Source organism: Peromyscus californicus, unplaced genomic scaffold (genome assembly GCF_007827085.1).
Source record: "Peromyscus californicus insignis strain IS unplaced genomic scaffold, ASM782708v3 Scaffold_7__1_contigs__length_154581171, whole genome shotgun sequence".
In the NCBI taxonomy this organism is placed as follows: domain Eukaryota; kingdom Metazoa; phylum Chordata; class Mammalia; order Rodentia; family Cricetidae; genus Peromyscus; species Peromyscus californicus.
Genome location: NW_026294595.1, coordinates 72,666,792 through 72,685,999, shown reverse-complemented (window position 1 = coordinate 72,685,999; position 19,208 = coordinate 72,666,792). Strand labels below are relative to the sequence as shown.

Here is a 19,208-nt window from a genome sequence, read left to right as displayed (position 1 = left end):
ATCTCAGTTTAAAATGGAGATGAATCTATATACTTTAAATGTGTGTGAAGTATGGTTGATGCACACAAACGTTCAGTTACAGTAGAGTTATGTCGAATGTGTCAAGGCACAGGTTCTCTTAGGCTGTCAGTGATGCAAGCCCAGGTCCCTAGTAAAGGTTAGTACAGCTGTGGGCAGGAGTCAGCATGTAATGAATCAAGATGCCACAATAGAGTCCTTAAAATGTGATAGCTCATTATTGTGATGTCATAATTGGAAAATTAGGATAATCTGTCATTTTATCTGAGGATGTTGACTACTTTTCTCCCTCCACTACATTGGTGCTTTCATGAGAGGGTTCAGAACATCTTTGACCCTCTTCTTTTCAATCTAACCTAGCTTTTCCCAAACATATGCCAGGGCATTTGATTATTATGTTAAGACTGCAAAGATCCAGTGTGTGAAGAATTCTACATGTGTTGTCAAGAATAGGAAGTAATTTAATTGGTGCAATGTTGCTTAATGGCTTTTGTTCCCTATTGTTTACTAATCATGTCCTGCACATGAAGTATATTTACTCCTAAATGTAATGTCTCTGAAATATGGGGACCCATATCAAATTGTCAGATATAGTGAGAAATATTAAAACTTCTTACTTGTATTTAATGCAAGCCCCTAATCAAATTCTGTTTTATTTAATGTAATGGCATCTATTTGACATTGATATTACCATTATCATTTAACAAATAAAAACTTAAGTCAGGTAGACTATGAGATTTGGCCATGATTTATTACTTAGCTAATGGCAATCCTAAACCTGTAGGTCAGAATTATGGGTTTTACTTTATTTCCTGCTCCTGTAGACTAATGCCACTGAATTGGTTAAGCTGATTTATATTAACAGGTAACAAAGATGATATTGAAGAAAATATTCAAAATTAGTTGTGTGTTTTGATAAATCTGACCCATATTTAAAAGTGAAATATTTGTGTGATATTTAGAATTATATATACTGTTTAATCAAAAAAATTAATATCTTCAAAATTACATGTTCAGAACTGGGAATGCAGGTAAGCTGTAGATCACTTCTGTAGCATGTGCTGTGTCAGGGCCTGGGTTCTTTCCCCTGTGCAGGATAAAAAAGATGCACATAGAATTGCTTAGAAGATAACATGTGATTTGGAATCATCAGTGACAACTTTTGAATCACTTCTGAGTTCAAGAATGAAATAAATTTATATAGTTATTCCCTGATACTTTTCCTTTTCATAAACTGTTTTACATTTAATTTATTTATTTGTGTGTGTGTTTGTATGTGTGTGTGTGTGTGTGTGTGTGTGTGTGTGTGTGTGTGTGTGTGCTCGCACACGCACGTGCATGCATGAGAGAGAGAGAGACAGAGACAGAGACAGAGAGAGGCCGCTTATGTGTGCAGATCAAAGAACAACCTTTGAGAGTTGGTTCAATCTTTCTATCAAGTGAGTACTGGGAATTGAACTCTGTTAATCAGGCTTGGCAGCAGGCTGAGTTTTCTCACCAGCCCCCTTCTCTACACTTTTCATGAAGGGATAATTCTCTTTCTATTGACTTCTGTGTATTAGTATGTGGGGAATACAGTATCATCTCCATATCCTTGTGGGTTACATTTTAAGAAATCCAGTCATTGTGTGAAAACATGAATTATGCAAGATGCTGCATACACAATGTTGTTCCTACAGACAAATACCAAAGATAAAGTTGAACATACAAATTAGGCATAGTAAGGGATTAAAAATCTAGAATTAATGGTGATATAGCATAATAAAAGTTATGTGGATGCTTTTTTTCTGTTTATTGTTTAGTTTTGTTTGCGTCTTTACCTGTATAATTACAACATATTAAACCTTGTTTTTTAAATCTAATTTGCAACAACATTACTGTTTTGATTTGAATCATTACTAAATAAAAGAAGGATTATGTCACCTCAAGTAATCAAATACTTTAACAGTTTTTCTGATTGATATTAGAGAATAAAAGGCATGTAACATATTCAGGGTGAATACACATGCTAAAGAGGTGACTTTGTGGGAGCTAGTTGTGGTAGGACAACATGAGACTTCATCATGCTACTTAGAAATTTTGCAATGTAAAACATGAATTGTTCAATTCTAATTTACCATTTGCTTTTACAACATTGTTAGTACATTAATAAAGGTGAGTATTGCACCAGAATTAGCTCATGATATGTAGAACAAAAATTAATGAAATGTAGGAATGGGGTAAAAAAGTGAATGCATGTATATAAAAGTGAATGCTATATATATATATATATATATATATATATATATATATATATATATATATATATACATACATACATACATACATACATAGCAACATTTTAAATGTTATAGAGAGCAAATACCTAGTGAAGAGGATACAAAAATCTTACTGAAAAAATGGGAGGGGAGACTCCCATTATAGGACTCAGATACCTCTGATGAAAATCTCCTGCTTCACTTTACATATCTTTGAACCTAATTCATCTAAAATACCATGTGGCACTTAGCAAATACTCTGGTGGCCTGGGTCATGGGAGTGACTGAGTAGTTACAGTATTTTTGAACTGAAAACCTTCAAGGAAACATATATACATACATAAACAGGCTAAGAATCTATAATTCTGTTGTGTATTAAAGTTTTTTTTCTAAACTTATAGATTTTATTAAGTATATTGTTTCCTCAAATTCTTCATGAAACATCAGCTTAATCATTTACTGATTTTAGAGCTGGGATTTCACAGTAGGAATAAAGTATGACTGTTTGACACATATAAGGGTTAAAATGCCTGAAGCAGCATCTATATATAGATTTTCTTAGAAGTAAAAGTCTTATTTTTATGGACATAGCTACTCCTAACCTGGATTCTGTTACTTCAGATTCAAAACTGTGTTCCATTTTCTTTTAAATTCATGTAATCCTACTCTAGCTATATTAAAGGAAAAATATCTAGGTATAATTTCTTGGGTAAATTATATGACATGGTCTCAACCTAATGGCAACTGCGAGTCTTTATTTTTGCTCTCAGACATTTTCCTATTGCATAATTTAGTCTTGTAAAATACTTTTAATACTCCTGCCCCAGCAAATTAATAATAAATAATAAAATAATAATGATAATGATGATAATAACAATCTAGGTTTATTAGGTTTAATACCATTTTTTTTCTTTTTTGCTTCAGTCTGGTCATCTATGAAATAACCTGGAGCACTATCTTCTTAAATGGGTGTGTAATGTTAAAATGAATTGAAATCTGAGTTAGGATTAAAACTAGTCATCTACAAAGAGATTTTTCTTAAGCTTTTACTAATAGACCCCTTCTCCTACTGTATAGTCCTCATTAAATTCCTCAGCAATTCTAGGGACTCTTAGGCTCTGGAGAACTGAGCGGCATTTATCATTCAAGCCTCCTGGTATGAGCTCTACTTAAGTATGAAAGGAAGAACGTAATCACAGGTACCCATAATGTTGTATGTCAGAGACATTACAACACAGTGATACATCAAAGGCTCATGTTCAGAAAGGGAAGGGTAGGAGAAGCTACGTGAAGATCCGATCACCCAGTGTTTCTCAGGAGGAAGCTGAATTCTATAAGCAGACATGGGAACAGGCATTTAAGAAGGAATATAAATAAAACATAGACATAATGCTTAGTAGATTTTTCTCTGTCTCGGGGTAAAGCAAATGAGTGATTTCTGATTCCAATTAAGAGTGGGGCTGAATCAGTACTTCCCCACTAGTAATCTGCTTCAGTAGACAGCCCCTAAAACAGTTCCACTCACTGGAAAAAAGGGTACCTGAGACAGATGAAATAGACAGCACTGAAAGGGGCAATGTACTAAGCCTATGTTGTGTTGTTTGTGGGTGAGGTTGATACAGATGAGAGAACTATTTAATTTTTTGAAGAGAGCATAAAATGAGAACTGACAAAGTTTCTGTAACATGAATCACTTGTTGTGCAATAGAATATTTGTTTAAGTAAAGATGTGTCATATTTGCTTTGTGTTTCAGAATAATTGTCTAACCATGGAAAGATATGTGGCATTTGTTTAATTATGTAAAGTTGTATTGCTTTTGCTTATGCTGCATTTGGTTAATTATGTAAAGATGTGTTGCTATTTCACTTTGCCTACCTAAGGCATCTGACTGGTCTAACATAAAGCTGAACAGCCAATAGCTAGACAGAGGAGGGTTGGGTGGGGCCGCAGACATAGAGAAAAGGGGAGCCAGCCAGTCAACCAGGGGCTAGCCCACCAGGGGCCACCCACCTGGGGGACAGCCAGACACAGAGGAAGCAGGAAAGCAGGGTAGACAGTACATAGATGAGGTAAATAAGCCTCCAGGCAGAATATAGATTAATAGAAATGGGTTAATTTGAGTAAAAAAAAAAAAAAGCTTGTTAGATACATGCTTAAGCTAAGATGGAGCATTCATAATTAATAATAAGACTCTCATGTCATGATTTAGGGGCTGGCAGTCCAAGAAAACCTGCTGCAATCAATCATAATTACAAATACTTTGGTACTGGCATCTAAAAAAAATAAAAATAAGAAATCATCTAAACTGCTAAGGCATATGAAAGGCATAAAATGGTATACAAGGAGCACATTCAAGATAGAAAAGGGTACTGATATTTAGTTTATAATATGTCCATAAAATCCTGAGTACCTCCAAATGGGCAGGTATCTAGAGATTGATGAGCCTTTATTTCCAACCAGAGAGTGGAAATAAAGGCACCTCAATGAGTAAGTAACACAGTTACTAAATAAGACAGAACCTAGGAGTCACCATCTTTATTTACTTTTATTAGCAGATAATAGTTGTATATCTTTGACAACAGAGTATAATGTCTTGCTATATTTATGCATAGTATTAAGTGTGATTAACTTGCTCATCATCTCAAATAGTTTGCACTTACTTCTATTTCTATTCATTAAATTTCCATAATTAGTTTGGGGAATCTTGGGCATGTCTCACATATCTGTTTAGTGTTTTCCTGTTAGTGTAAGATGTCATAGATTTCATTGACAGAGTGCCCACAAAACACATAGTAATCTTCACTTTATACAAGTCTGTAGTCTGAGCAACATTCCCTCTAACAATGTACTTGATTTTAGCATTTTGCCCTTCAGAGCCGCACATGACTCATATTCAGACAATAAATTTTAAGGCTCTGAGATTCTGCAATTACTGCTCTAAGCAACTCTATAGATGTTTAACCATTGTCTCTTCTCTATGACCATCATCTTAGTATCATCTTTCTTTCTCTTATCTCTTCCAAGGAACTCAGTTTCTATAAATATGTATTAGTCTCTTCTGATTTATTAAAATAATTTTTTAAAAAACTACCTCTATTCTGTTTATAAGCAAGTTGATCACAGCATGAAATAAAACATTTTATTTTTTTAAGTTAAGGAGAGAGATGTGTGTGTCAAAGCACATAACATAAGGAAGTACAAAGGCAACATCTTTGTGTGTGGGTCCTTGCCTGACACCTCCTTTGTTTTGAGGTCTCTTTTGTTGTTTACTACTGCATATATCAGGCTAGCCAACTGAAAAGTTACTGAGAAATATGTGCCTGCCGCAGATCCCACCTTAAGAATGCTAGGAATGCAGATGTGCACATCTGGCTTTAATTGGTTTCTTGGATTAAAACATCAAGTCCTTGTGGGGTAGTGGTGGCGCACGCCTTTAATCCCAGCACTTGGGAGGCAGAGGCAGGCGGATCTCTGTGAGTTCAAGGCCAGCCTGAACTACAGAGTGAGTTCCATGATAGGCTCCAAAACAACACAGAGAAACCGTGTTTTGAAAAAACAAAACAAAACAAAAAAATCACTTGTATACCAAAAGCTTTACCTATAGAGATATCTTTACAGCTTCAAACCCAAGAAAGTGTGGATAATCAGTTCCTATATCTCAGTCTTGACACATTAGTTCTCTCTACTGAAAACAGAGTGATGGAACCTGGATGGTCTTATTCAGTCCTTAAACAATACATGGAATTAGACAAGACCGCTTTCTCATGCTTCCTCCTTCTTTTTTTTTTCAAGGTTTTTTTTTTTTTTTTTTGGTTTTTCGAGACAGGGTTTCTCTGTGTAGCTTTGTGCCTTTCCTGGAATTCGCTTTGTAGATCAGGCTGGCCTTGAACTCACAGAGAGCTGTCTGGCTCTGCCTCCTGAGTGCTGGGATTAAAGGCATGCACCACCACTGCCCGGCTGCTTCCTCCTTCTTAAACTAAGCATATTTACAAGCCCCTTATTTGTCAATGTTCTGTCCTTAGTATTCTTCATCTCATTAAATTCAATATTTGTATTTAATCAGAACAAAACTATTTATTACTACTATCTTAATCTTTCCCATAACCTACCTATAATTATCCCACAAATTATACATACTTAAAATGTCATAAAAATCCGAACATTTGCCTTTCTACTGCTGTGACCCAAGAGAGTATCATCTTTCACATGAATTGGTGCAAGAGCTGCTAAGCATCTCTGCTTTCCCACTCTTAACTGCCTCATCCTATATTGGTCAAAGAACTCAGAGGTTCCAAGCATTCAATCTTAGATGTCTTCCTTCTGGACTAGCTAGTCCACAGACTTTCCTGTTCCTCAAATGCATAAATCAGAATATTACCTGAATATTCTGTGCTTATTTGTTTGACTGAAGAATATGTTCTGTAATATATTTGTGTGGATCACCTTTTAATCATATGCAGACTTTCTTAATTATACCCTCTTAGAGATGCTTAGGCATTTCTCAGTAACAACTCCTCTTCATTCCTTGCCTGATAGTCTCCTGTACAATGTACCATAATGTCTCGTAATTTATTTATATATTATTTTTGTTTGTTTACTTATCGTCCTTACCTACAAAGATATGAGGTGAGAGAGCTGGTTGTTGTTTTGGTCCCTGTGAATCTTTCTAAAACCAAAAGGAACTGATAATAGTGGATTCTCAGTAAACATATGTGAAATGAATGGATTAATCAACACCTGCTAAGAAATGAATCTGAAAAAAAAATCATGACAAGTGATCTATTTCATCCACCTAATTTATAAAATAGAAATAATTTAAGGCCTAATAATTTAATGTCACGTTTGGAATGACTAGGGTATAGCAAAGAGAGGAAAAATTCTGATTGCAATTGTCATCAAAACATTTGAGATAATTTTTTAAATAGTCATTAAATGGAAATATTTCTACTACCATTACAAGGAATAAAGGCATATGAAAATTCAGTGTGATAAACTATTCACATGGGAAAGTCCAGTTTGAATTCTGAGATATATAATTTATAATATATAGTATAATACATAATATACAATAGACTATATAATATGTAATATATAATGAAGGCTTGTTTCAATTGTAGCTAAACTATCCTCAATATTTTGTTTGGCTACTCTATGCACCAAATTTCTTAACTTTAAAAGCATTTCAGTTTCATGGGAATGGAGGAATTTGAAAAATTCTAAGATTTAATGTACCATGTTGCAAAAGAAGTTCTTTGCCCATGGTCTTCCTCTTCAATTTTTGAGCTTGCAGTGGCTAAGAATATGGACTCCCCAAGGCATTCTTAGCACTTCCAAAGCCTGGAAGTGTGGTAGCACTTTGTAAAGAGACTTTTTTTTTCAGTTTCAGGAAAAGCCTCTAGGCCTCTTTTGGGGTTTTATTTCCTACCCATAGCATGCCAACTACTGGGGCGAAAGCCTTTGCTACCTGCAGGTTACCTGCAAAAGTAACACATTTTATTATTACTGTGGGGGCACCTCATCTATAGTTTTCATCTAAATAAATGCAGCTAATCAACCAAAAGGAAATTATATGGCATGGTTTTCTTTGGCAGGGTCACAGGAAAGCAATTCAGAGTGCTTTACCAGGAGTGCAGTAGAGGCAACTTTCACCAGCCCATGAGAGAACATGCAACCTATTGTTTTCCAATTCTGCCTTTAATGATGTCATGTTGGTGGTTGAAACAGTCGCAGCAAATGTATTTATATCACACAATGAGGCAAACACCACGAATTAGAGATTTATTTTCTTCAATATCTGGTTTTCCTGGGAAATCACTTTCTACCTTGCCATTTCCAAGTGTGAGATATAAACATCCATTCACCCCATAATTTATGATTGTTGCACCTCCTCTGTATGAGGCACTCACTTTGGGAGTTGATCTCCATAATAGATGCATACAATTCTGTCGAACAGAATGCTTGTCTCAAATAGTTTTACTGCCTTGAAATTTGTACTTTATGGTTTGATTTCTTGAACAGTAAATGTGTGCCGTGAAACATTTTGCTTTACTGCAGATATATTTCATTGTGCTTGTAACATGAGTATGACATTTAAAAGAAGCAAAATACAAGAAATCAAGCAATAGGAATTCTTATGATATAGAGTAACTTTGTCTCTGAAAAAAATAGTTAAGAGAATAGTGATATACTGTCACTGATTGGAATGTTTCAGTTACTGGGTTATGCAAGATAGGAACCTCTACTATACAAGCTGATTTTTATTTAAGATAGTGTTAAACCTAGAAAATTCTGAAATTAGGCATGATAAGCTGGACTGTGGCAAGAAGATGCATTTTTCTGATATATCTCAAAGTTGTCTACCCCTAACCTTCCAGACTTGAGCTAAACACTGGGAATGTGGATTATTATGAATTACATCATTGCGAAAACTCCCATCCACAATCAAAATGTTGGTAATCAAAGTATCTCTCCTTCTTATATTTATTTTTTGAATCATTTAATTTTTATATATTATATATTTGCCTTTTGTAATTAAGTAAGTACTTTGTGAAAGATTTTCAGCATCCCAATGAATTCATATAAGGTCTTCACTCCTGTATTGGCCTGTTCTGCACTAACGTGAGAAATATATTATATTGAGTGTTATTCTTGAAACAGAAAGAGCTGTAAAATAAATAGAGAAATAAAGATAAAACCTAACCTCTCTATGTTATTTTCTAAAAACAAATCTAACAGGATATTTCAAATAGCTTATTACATATAGCAATTTCTTGTTCTAAAAAAATGCTTTCTGCGTTTTTTGCTTTGACTTTTGAATGCCATTTCATTTTTATAATAATAGCATAATATGTCTTTTAAAGATCCTTTGGTTTTAAATACAATGATATTTTTAAGTTACTATAAACATATGACAAGGATTTTAATCTGATAAGCCATAAAACCTTAAAATTTACTTATGAAATGGGATCATTTTCCATTGATATGAATTATTATATACTCAACTAATGTCTGATCCTGTGATTAAAAGAAAATGCTGCAACTATAGTTTAAATGACAGATAAAATATTTCTGTTAGACTCTAGTTTCTTGACTATTTAAGTTTGGGGTTCTCCACCTAATTTTTATGCAGGGAATCTGCTAAAAATCAATTTCCACAAAACAAGACATGTCAGTATTCACTGAATATTAACAATAGAATATACTTATAATTTTTATTTTACTAAAAAAAATCATGAATGTAAAGTTGTTATAAACATCACCTATTTTAAAAGCACACTGTGTTTATTTGGCAGCCTGGGATATTTGTGGGAGGCTTTCAATCCAGAGTAAGCCTTTTATAATTAAACCAAAAAGAAACCAGAATTCTTTACCTTTGTATTAGTCCTAAGAATATTCACTATTTTGAGAATTCATTAACTGTGCTCTGTTTTATGAAATGAACGGAGGGTTCCCCCAGGGTTCACAACACAGGTCAGAAAGATGCTGTATTCACCTCCATCTGGCAAGCATAACACTCCTTCTGCTTCTGTGGCTGTCACCTGTAGTGATTGACCAAGGTTTGCCTTTTGTTTCATCAGAGTTCTAAGCTACTGGGTTCATGCTGTTTTCCATCAGGGCTCTTGCTGATTGCCCAAGCTACAGGCATTCCCTGGCCCAGGAATGAAGTACTAGAGAACATTTTCTCTGATTCTTTCTGTCAAGAGCTTTTTGTATTCCTGGATAAAGCCCTTGCTTTAAGTAACTCTATAGCCATTATTTATGTGGTTCTTCAACTTGATGGGCTCTATAAGTTAGTGATATTCATAATTCCTTTTTGAGCTATGTTTAAAGGTAGAATTAATTACTGTCTTAAAGAGCAACCATACTAAATAATTTTTACAACACATGATGGTTTTGAAAATTCTTCATTGTAGATAATTTATTTTGGATTGTATAGGAGGGATATCCAGAATCAATGTGTGACCTACAGACTATTATTCCAAATACAGGATACAAAAAGAGGCTATGGTAGCTGGATGACAGTTTTGATGACAGTTTAAGACAAAATGGGGCATTTGAGAATAAAAGCTATAGTTTCATATTAATTATGATGGTATATTTGTAATCATAGCAATTAGAAGGTAGAGGAAGAAGGATCAAAACTTCAAGGCCTGTCTTGGTTAGACAGTAAATCTGAGATGAACAGCCTGGGCTAAATAAGATTCTACCACACACACACACACACACACACACACACACACACACACACACACACACGATAGATAAATGTATAAATTATAAAGATAGATAGATAGATAGAATGAAAGAAAGAAAGAAAGAAAGAAGAAAGAAATGGGGTCAGAGACATTTGATTCTTAAACAAATAATAAGAAAAGGGAAGATTATTAATATTAAGAGAGAGAGCTACCAGGCAGGCAAGATGGTTCAATAAGATAACAGTAAGAAAATCCCTTACTCCAAAGTTTGAGGACCTGAGTTAAATCCCTGGTATCCACAGGATGAAATGAACCAGTTCCCATAAATTGTTCTCTGAAGAACGCCCCCCCCACACACACACATTGCATGTATATGCCCAGAAATGAAGAAAACAACCAAATAAATAAATGCCTATTAAGAAAATAGACAAAAAACTTTCTCATAATTTCAGCCAATAATACATAAGAAACAAAAAATGCCACCTTAATTCAATTCTCCTGAGGATAGGAGACCCCTAATGAGAAACATAGATTCTTCTCTTCAGTAGGCTGCATATAGTAAGATCCCTCAACACCCCACATGGGTGACATCATCACTTCTAAGCAGATAACAGGTAAACTATGCACTACCCCTTATAGTGTCACAAGAGATGACATGGGCAGTTTGGAATTCTGTCTCCTCAGCAGTAAAAAAATGCACATCTCTAAAACATAACAAAACAAAACCTGAAAATTAGTAAAACAAACAGCAACAAAAAGAAAAAAATAAAGAAAAGAAAAAGCATGAGAGTTTTTGTTTTGTCCTATTTTGGTTTCTTTGCATCTTAATGCAGCTGGTATAGCTCCAGAGGGAAAGATATCCCGCCTTCTTGGGAAGTCAGGCTATACCTACCAGTGTTACAGCTCTGGAGGGAAACATATCCTGACTTGTCAGGAAGTCAGGCTATACCCAGAACTGTGAATGGAAGGTATCCTGGGTACCTGCAGCTCTGGGGGGAAAGGTCCTGATTTGTCGGGAAGTCAGGCTATACCTATTGTTGTGAGGAGAGAGATATCATGACTTGTCAGAAACTTAGGCTATATCTGAAGCACAGGTCCGAAGGAGGATGGTCTTCCTGCAGGATGTGACAATCCTGCTTCTCTCCAAGAAAGAGCCATTACAGCTGAGTTTTGCTCTACACACTTAAGGGAGCTTCCTAGCCGAGCTATCCATCTCTTCTCAACTCAGACCCAAGTTCTTACTTCTTTTGCTCCACTCTGCTAAGGGGGAAATCCCTGCAGAATTGTAGCAATCTGCTCCAGCTCTGTCAAGAAGGTGTTACTTCTGCTCTACTCCCAAGAGAACTTCCCAACAGAGATGCCAGTTGCTTCCTCTGCTCTGCTCCCCTAGGGGACTTTGCAGGTAAAAGAAAGTCTTCACCCAAAACTCTTTCAAAGGATTTATTTGGGAAGGAGGAATCCAGGAGAGTGCCTTCCTCTCTCAGGATGGAGAAGGATAGCTGCCAACTGAACAGGCAGAGGGGCTTATATAGGGCATTTTAGGGGCTGAGTTTTTCCAGGGGGAAGATTTGCATGGAGGAAATTGGTCAGATTTCAATCGCGTGGACAAGCTCAGATTGGCTAGATTTCATGCTCAGGGATTGGTTGGTTTTCTACTCAGGGATTGGTTGATTTTCATGCTCAGGGATTGGTTGGTTTCTGTTCAGTTGGTCAGGGGCAGATATGGTTCTGGTTTCAGGGCCAAAGTGTGTTTCTTTCACTGGCCCTGTTTAGCCTTTTGGCTCTGGTTTCAGGGGCAGGGTGGATTTCTTTCACTGGCTCTGTGTTCAGGGCCAGGGTGGGTTTCTTTCACTGGCTATGGTTTCAGAGTCAGAGTGAGTTTCTTTGGTGGGCTCTGGTTTCAGAGTCAGGGTGGATATCATTGGCTGGCCCTTTTACCCTATATGTAGGGTTTTGTTTGTTTGTGTTTGTATTTCCTGTTTGTTTTCTAAAGAGAGAAAGAAAGCATGTAGTTGGAAGGATGGATAAAAGGGGGAGAATTGAGGTATGGGAAACTTTCATCAGATTATATTTTATGAAAGAAATACATTTCAAAAATAAACAATAAACTTTTTTTAAGACTCAGCACCTTATACCATTATACTCCTTCCCTCATTGAGTCACTGGCGGCCAAAGGGGTAACAGAAAGCACCGTAATAACAATCCATAGGATTCAAAATGTAATGCAATGCAGAGAGACAATAGATATCTATTCCCAAAGAAGCAAAGGACATTACAGTTTATAAAATGAATAAGTTGGATATTGAAATTAACTCCAAAGTACTCATTCGTTTGTTTACAGCATATCAACAAGAAAGTATTTTGGAAAAGTCATAGAAATAATTTTCTTAGAGATCTAAGAGTAGACAAAGATGGTAACAGTATGACTCATGATGGGAAAATCTGATAAAATGAGTATCATTAAAAAATATCATATAAATGTTTATTCAGTTCTTCAGAAGACTATCAGTAGATTATAGAAAACATTCACCTAGCACATATTTGGCAATGACTGCTACAGAATATATTTCAAAAAATTACAAAATTAATGTGCAAAAGCCAAGTAATCTTATTTGAAAATAGGTAAAAGATGACAATACAATACAGTAAATATCCACAATGAAATATTACTGCCTCCCCATCAATATGTCTAAAACATGACCTATAAAGTTTCCTGCTGAGCTTCAAAGTTTCTTTGCATTTCCTGGCAGAATGGCAGCCAGAACAACTTAATTCCATCTGTGCAGACTTCTCCAATATACTAAACTCCAGTGATACCACAAATTTGGTCTTGTTCCTTCATCCAGATTGTGTGCTCCTGCATTGATTAACTATGTGATTCCTCAGAGTGCATTTTTGCATTTTCAGTTTTCCAATATTTGCTTAACTACTCTCAGAGAAGTCCACTACAATACTTAGTGTGTAATCGTCTGTATGTAAGGAAAGTAACCTAAAGGAATCACGAAGTTACAGTAAGAGTGGAGACTGGAGAGAGAGTGCAGAGAATGTCACACTTGATGCAGAATTATCAATGTGGAGAAGACTAAGAAAAAAATAATTGGCAGAAAGCAAACAAACACACCTACAGCAGAGCCTAAGTCCTTCTAAGTCCTTGCAGAAAAGGTTACATCTAAAAAAGAAGATAAAGAACTCTGTTGCAAAGCAATGACAGAATGGTATGAGTCTGCTGAAACTCTTCCTCCCTCTTGTATTTCCTCCAGTATTTCAGTTCCAGCCCCTGACTGCTTCCAAGATAATTCCTTTTCTCCTGCTACTTAAGGGAGAAAAGCAAAGTAAACAACACAAACAGGCTTCAAGTATTCTCTCTCATTTTGCTCATGTTCCCTTTGGTGCATGGCATGTTAACTTTCCAACGATTCTTCATTTTAAACAACACTTTGTACTCACAAAAGCCTGTATGCCTACCTGTATGAGTATGCAATTTCTTAAACAAGTTGTCTCCCTAAATATTGGTTAATATATTTTCCTCTGACCTTAATCTACAGAACACAGTATCATTGATGAACATTGCCTTCAGGGAAGACTATTTCAGTATTAATGCAGGACAGTCATTACAGTATAACTCAGAGACAGCTAAATATTGACAGAAGATGGCATGAGAAATTCCTATTTGGTTTCAGGTTCCAAAACAAGATTTCTCCTCACACTTTTAAAACAAGATCGGGAAGTCAAGTAAGTATTTGTCAGTTAAAGCGGCAACTGCTAACTTCTCCTTTATCATGAATGCTGCTGAATGTCAAAGTAACATGAACTTTTTCTTTTGTTATAACACAGTGAAAATTGAGCTGAGCAAGCAGGCTCTTTGCATTCCCCAGGGCTGGATGGCTTGGCTTGCTTTGACTCTAAACAGTACAATATTTAGTGAGCAAGGAGGCTACAACCCATGGCCCTGGTGCACACAGGGGCATTTGTGTTGGGTCATTTGCTGCTTCATTCTTCCTTACAGGTTTATTCAAGCAAGAACAGCTTTCCCAATAATCCAACAGAAAATACAGTCACGCTGTCAGTGCACCAAGTTTCCCAATCGGCAAGCTTCCTTCCACCGGGAGAAGAATAAAGACAGTTACCTTTCCCAAATGCTTTGTTCTATATTAATGATCCCAATGCTGGCTCAGTTTCAAAACAACAAAATAGGTGGGACATCACCATTTGTTGCTTGTTGTGCTCTGAATTCTGGGCCGGTCCATTTATTAGGCTGTAAACTCCCAGGGCAGCAGGTGGAAACAGCTGTTTGAGTAACAGTTTGACTCCCGTCATTTTGCATAAATCTCTAGAAGTAAATTTTTTATGAGGTGGGTACTTTCCTGTTTCATCCTTTTGCAACTGACTGAAGGCCCAAGTAAACCAGATGAAATGGCCAGACTTTTAGCCATATGCCAACACCCACATGTGTATGTATGGGAGGGAAAAGAAGCTGTCAGCTGTATCAAAGAAACATTATAATTATCTGAAAAGTAATTAACAGCCACATCGTCAATGGATCTTTGAAGAATTCTAGTGGTGTAAATTATAGCTCTCACATACCTGTAGCAAGCTGACTATGGACCAGTTTTCCTTTTTGCCAAGCTTGAATCCAGTTAATTTACTGAGATTCCAAAGAGGTTTCAGGATGTCTCCATAGTGTCAAAATACATACATTATTTTTGTTCCTTCGGTGACTCCTATGTCAAGGAAAATTAAAGTATATAATTAGACCTACAGTTCAGTCAATGCTACGTTTTTATCACCTGTAACTTTGCTAGAAACAATCTGACCATTGCTATTTTTATAATAGATAATCATATAGAGAACTTTAAAAATAAGTATATTGTGTGTCATCATGGTTTTGCATCTGCAATAATATTATATAGGAATCTGTCTAGGTCAATGAAGGATAAAATACCCTTAAAAGTTATTGATCAATGTAACAGTTTTTACTAAAATGTACTTTTTAATTCAAATATGTCTGAAGAACATTTGACAGTGAGGAGTTACCTTAGACCTGGTTCTGTGTGGTTATTTTCCAAGTATTATTTTATTGACTACCCTTTTCTAAGCACCTGTTATCCCTGCTCTCCAAGGCATGTATCTCTATTAGTCTATCATTCAAATTCTAGGTAGAACACTTGAATGGAGGGAAGATCAAGTTTAATGTCAGTTAATCCAAATCTATGGCTCCCTTTTTTATTCAAGTAAGGGAGAGATGAATTGATTATTATTTTATTTTACACGAAAAATCAAAATGTTTTGTACAAAATAATGTGGTCCAAGATAAAAACAAAACTTAAAACACTTTTTCTTTAGACTATGGTGAATTCTAGTTAAAAAATAAGTGTGAGATTTATGTCATGATTAATTATATGACTTCTAGTAATAGACATGTTTTCATTGCTGTTAAATAAAATTAAAGTAATAGATATATTTTAATTACTGTTAAATAAAATTAGTGGAAGAACATGGACTTCAGTCTAGCACAATGCCCCAGAAGATCAAACCAAGACGAAGTCACTCATGTTAAGCATCACATAATCAGATTAAAACTCTATAGAACAGAAAATTTTCAAAGTAAGCTAGTTTTTGACAAAAGTTCAGGGGATAGAGATCTAGCTCAAAAAGGCCCCATCACCTGACTTATGGTAATGGGAGTCTCTTTTTTTCATAGGAAATTGTCAGGTTGAATTTTACCTTATACTTGTGTCTTCTTGTCCAAGCTATGCACAAAAACTCACTGTTCTTCCATGCCCAAAGGGCACCTTTATACTTCAATAGATTGAATGCTATCCAAATCTTAAACTTATTATTTGGAAACCAAAACAAAGAAAATTCAATCTTTAAACTGAATTTGTTGAAATCTTCTTCAACACTGTTGTGGTTACTTTCCTGTTGCTGTGATAAAACCCTCTGACAAAAAACAAATTAGGGAGGCAAGGCTATATTTCATCTAATACCTTCATTGGAACTCAAATTTAGAAATTTGGAGGAAATATTATTGGTAACTTATGCTCTGACTTGTTTACTCACAGGCTCACACTTAGTTAATTTTTTTTATACTGTCCTGGACCACTTGCTTAGTGAAGGTACTACCCACAGTAGGCTGGGCCCTCCTGAATTAGTTAATAATCAAATAAATAATCCATAGTTGTGCTCACATGCTAACCAAGCAATTGGATATCTAAGTAATTCTTCAGTCCGAACTTTACTCTCAGATGACTTAAAGCTGTTTCAAGTTCACAATTAATGCTAACAAGGACAGACACATATCCTTTTGAGGTTCTTGATTTGTTTTGGTCTTCAAAATATCCCATCATCATTTTGGATTCACAGGACTTATCTAAATAAATTCAACAACAACACCACAATTGCAATCACTTAAATCATTGTACTTTTTAAACTAAATATTCTTATGTTAACTAATTTTATTAAGAGACTGTCAACCATTGTATTGCTCTTTGCCTTGTTTCCAAAGACCACTATGGCAGAATAGGAAAAGTCTTCTGTCTTTCCTTATTTAAGACATAGCTAAGTAGGGTTGGGGAGATAGCTTAGCCATTAAGATGACTGTTTCCTCTTCCAAAGGACCTGTGTTTGAGTCCCAGTACTCACATGGTAGCTTACAAACACCTGAAACTCCAGTTCCAGGGATTTTTCTGACCTCTACAGACACCAGATAAACATGTGGTTTGTAGACACACATGCAAACAAAGCACCTATACACTTGAAAATAAATAAATTCATACCCAAACCAGAAAAAAAATCTCCCTTTATTTTCACTGTAATTTCCATGATCTTCATCTACAAATACTTCTTTTCTTTTGAACTAGGTATATCTAGTGGCTCTCTCAGTGATAATTAAAGAAAACCTTAATATCTGTTTATTTTGTATCTCTATTAGTGGTTATTTTCTCCATTTTGAAAATCGTCTTTGATCAATTTAAAACTCCATGGGTCTAGAATGTATGGAGTGCTTTTAAAACAAGATTCAGCAGACTTCTAGGTCTTGCCTGAAAGCCACAGACATCTCCTGCACACTTCTTCATTACTAGAAACTGTGCTCTGTGCTCGATTCTAGGGCTGAATAGTAGCAGGCCCCTTCTAACTTCAAGGTCAAGGGGACTAGGTTAAGTCTTCACTGAAAGTTGCCTGTAAAGGTCTTTGATAGATATCCTGGAACTAAAAGCATTTAATAAATCCTGACTTTCTCAAAACCATTTACCATGTGAAAACCTGAATTCAAATAATTTCATACCATGCTACTACTTGCTATCAGAACTCACTCCTCAAAACTCCTGCTAAGTAAATCCAGAATCCAATAGATCTGTATGAGAAGAGATACAGGATTACTATCTTTTAATCCTTAAAGTCACCTTGTGGTGTAGGGATTCTTCCCTATTTATAGATAAGAAAAATGAGGCTCAAAGAAAGTAATGTTTAAAAATGAATCATGGTGCTTTACGATAGAAAGAGATAACTGTGTCTCATAGCACAGTATCCACATGTACAGAAGGAGGCCGAGCTCAGAGAGATGCAGTGGCTCTCCAAATCTCGATTCATTGTTCTAACTATGACTTCCTCTTTCCACTTAGCTAGTACAAATAAGAAAGGAGAACCTTTATCCTATCTGTCAACATCATTGACAAAACAGAGGAACTGTAGTTGCAGAGGGTCTCAAAGGCTCTCCCTGTAGCCTACTTAGCCTGAGCAGTTTTATCTCTTCTGTTGGTCTGAAGACTTGTGTGTGAATATGTTTTTCCTTCTATTTAAGTATTATATGAGCTTATTATTTTCATACTTACATGATGGCATGCATACATTTCAATATTTTGAAAAGTTAGTGACTATCATGATCCACAGTGAGAGAAAGGATATGAAGTGGAGAGAAATATGAATTAGAGAAAATATGAATTAGAAGATCTGAGAGAAATGAGGAGAAGGCATGTGGGTGAACATGATCAAAATACATTGTAAGTGTATATGAAATTTATAAATAATTAATAAAAATATTATGTTCAAAATTATTATGACTATATTGAAATTAACCCAAAGCTGGAACAATATTTTCTACTATTTCAAAAAAAAGAAAACCTAAAAAGATATATTTACCTTATTTATAAAAATCTGGTACACACACCACATATTATTAGAACCATGGACTCTATAGTAAACATACATAAAAACCAACAGATAGAATTCATATGATCAAAAGAAAATATTAGAAGAGATTTTGGAGATGAAAGCCTTCGGAATCATGTTGCTGTCTTCTGCTTATTTCACAGAGTGGTGACCCCTACAGATAAGCGTGCACTGGGTACCTTTGTGTTTGTTCTGTGTCCAGAAATTCAGGCCCAAGTTCCCCGGTCTCTGTGCCACATAAGACAATAGGAGTGGAATTTCACTCTATCCCTTGCAGTGTGGTTGACAACTTGGGCTCACAATCTGACAGAGTAAGCTTTCTTTCTATCAGTGGGTTACTGTCCTCTAGTGCATAAACTTTAGGGCCAGCTTAGTCGTAAGTACAAACCTTAAAAATCAAAGAGATTGTATGTTTCCCTTTCCTTTGTGTCTATTCCACTCCAGTCTTTCTCATCTCTCTTCCCTGTACTTTCCTCCACCCGTGTTCACTTTCCTGACTTTTCTCCTCTTCCTTCGTGTGTGAGCACACTATGGTCACAAGAATTGAATGTTTAGTTTTAGCTTATA

The 19,208-nt window shown here is 35.6% G+C and overlaps 1 protein-coding gene across 4 annotated transcripts in view; it reads right to left on the bottom strand.

Annotated features, from left to right (window-relative positions):
* Lrrc4c (leucine rich repeat containing 4C) overlaps positions 1-19,208 on the bottom strand; it is a 1,313,763-nt gene that overhangs the window by 531,000 nt on the left and 763,555 nt on the right. For all 4 annotated transcript variants that reach the window (XM_052725801.1, XM_052725800.1, XM_052725799.1 and 1 more), the window contains exon 4: positions 15,057-15,193. The gene's annotated coding sequence lies outside the window, so the exon portion shown is untranslated. The remainder of the gene's footprint in view (positions 1-15,056; positions 15,194-19,208) is intronic.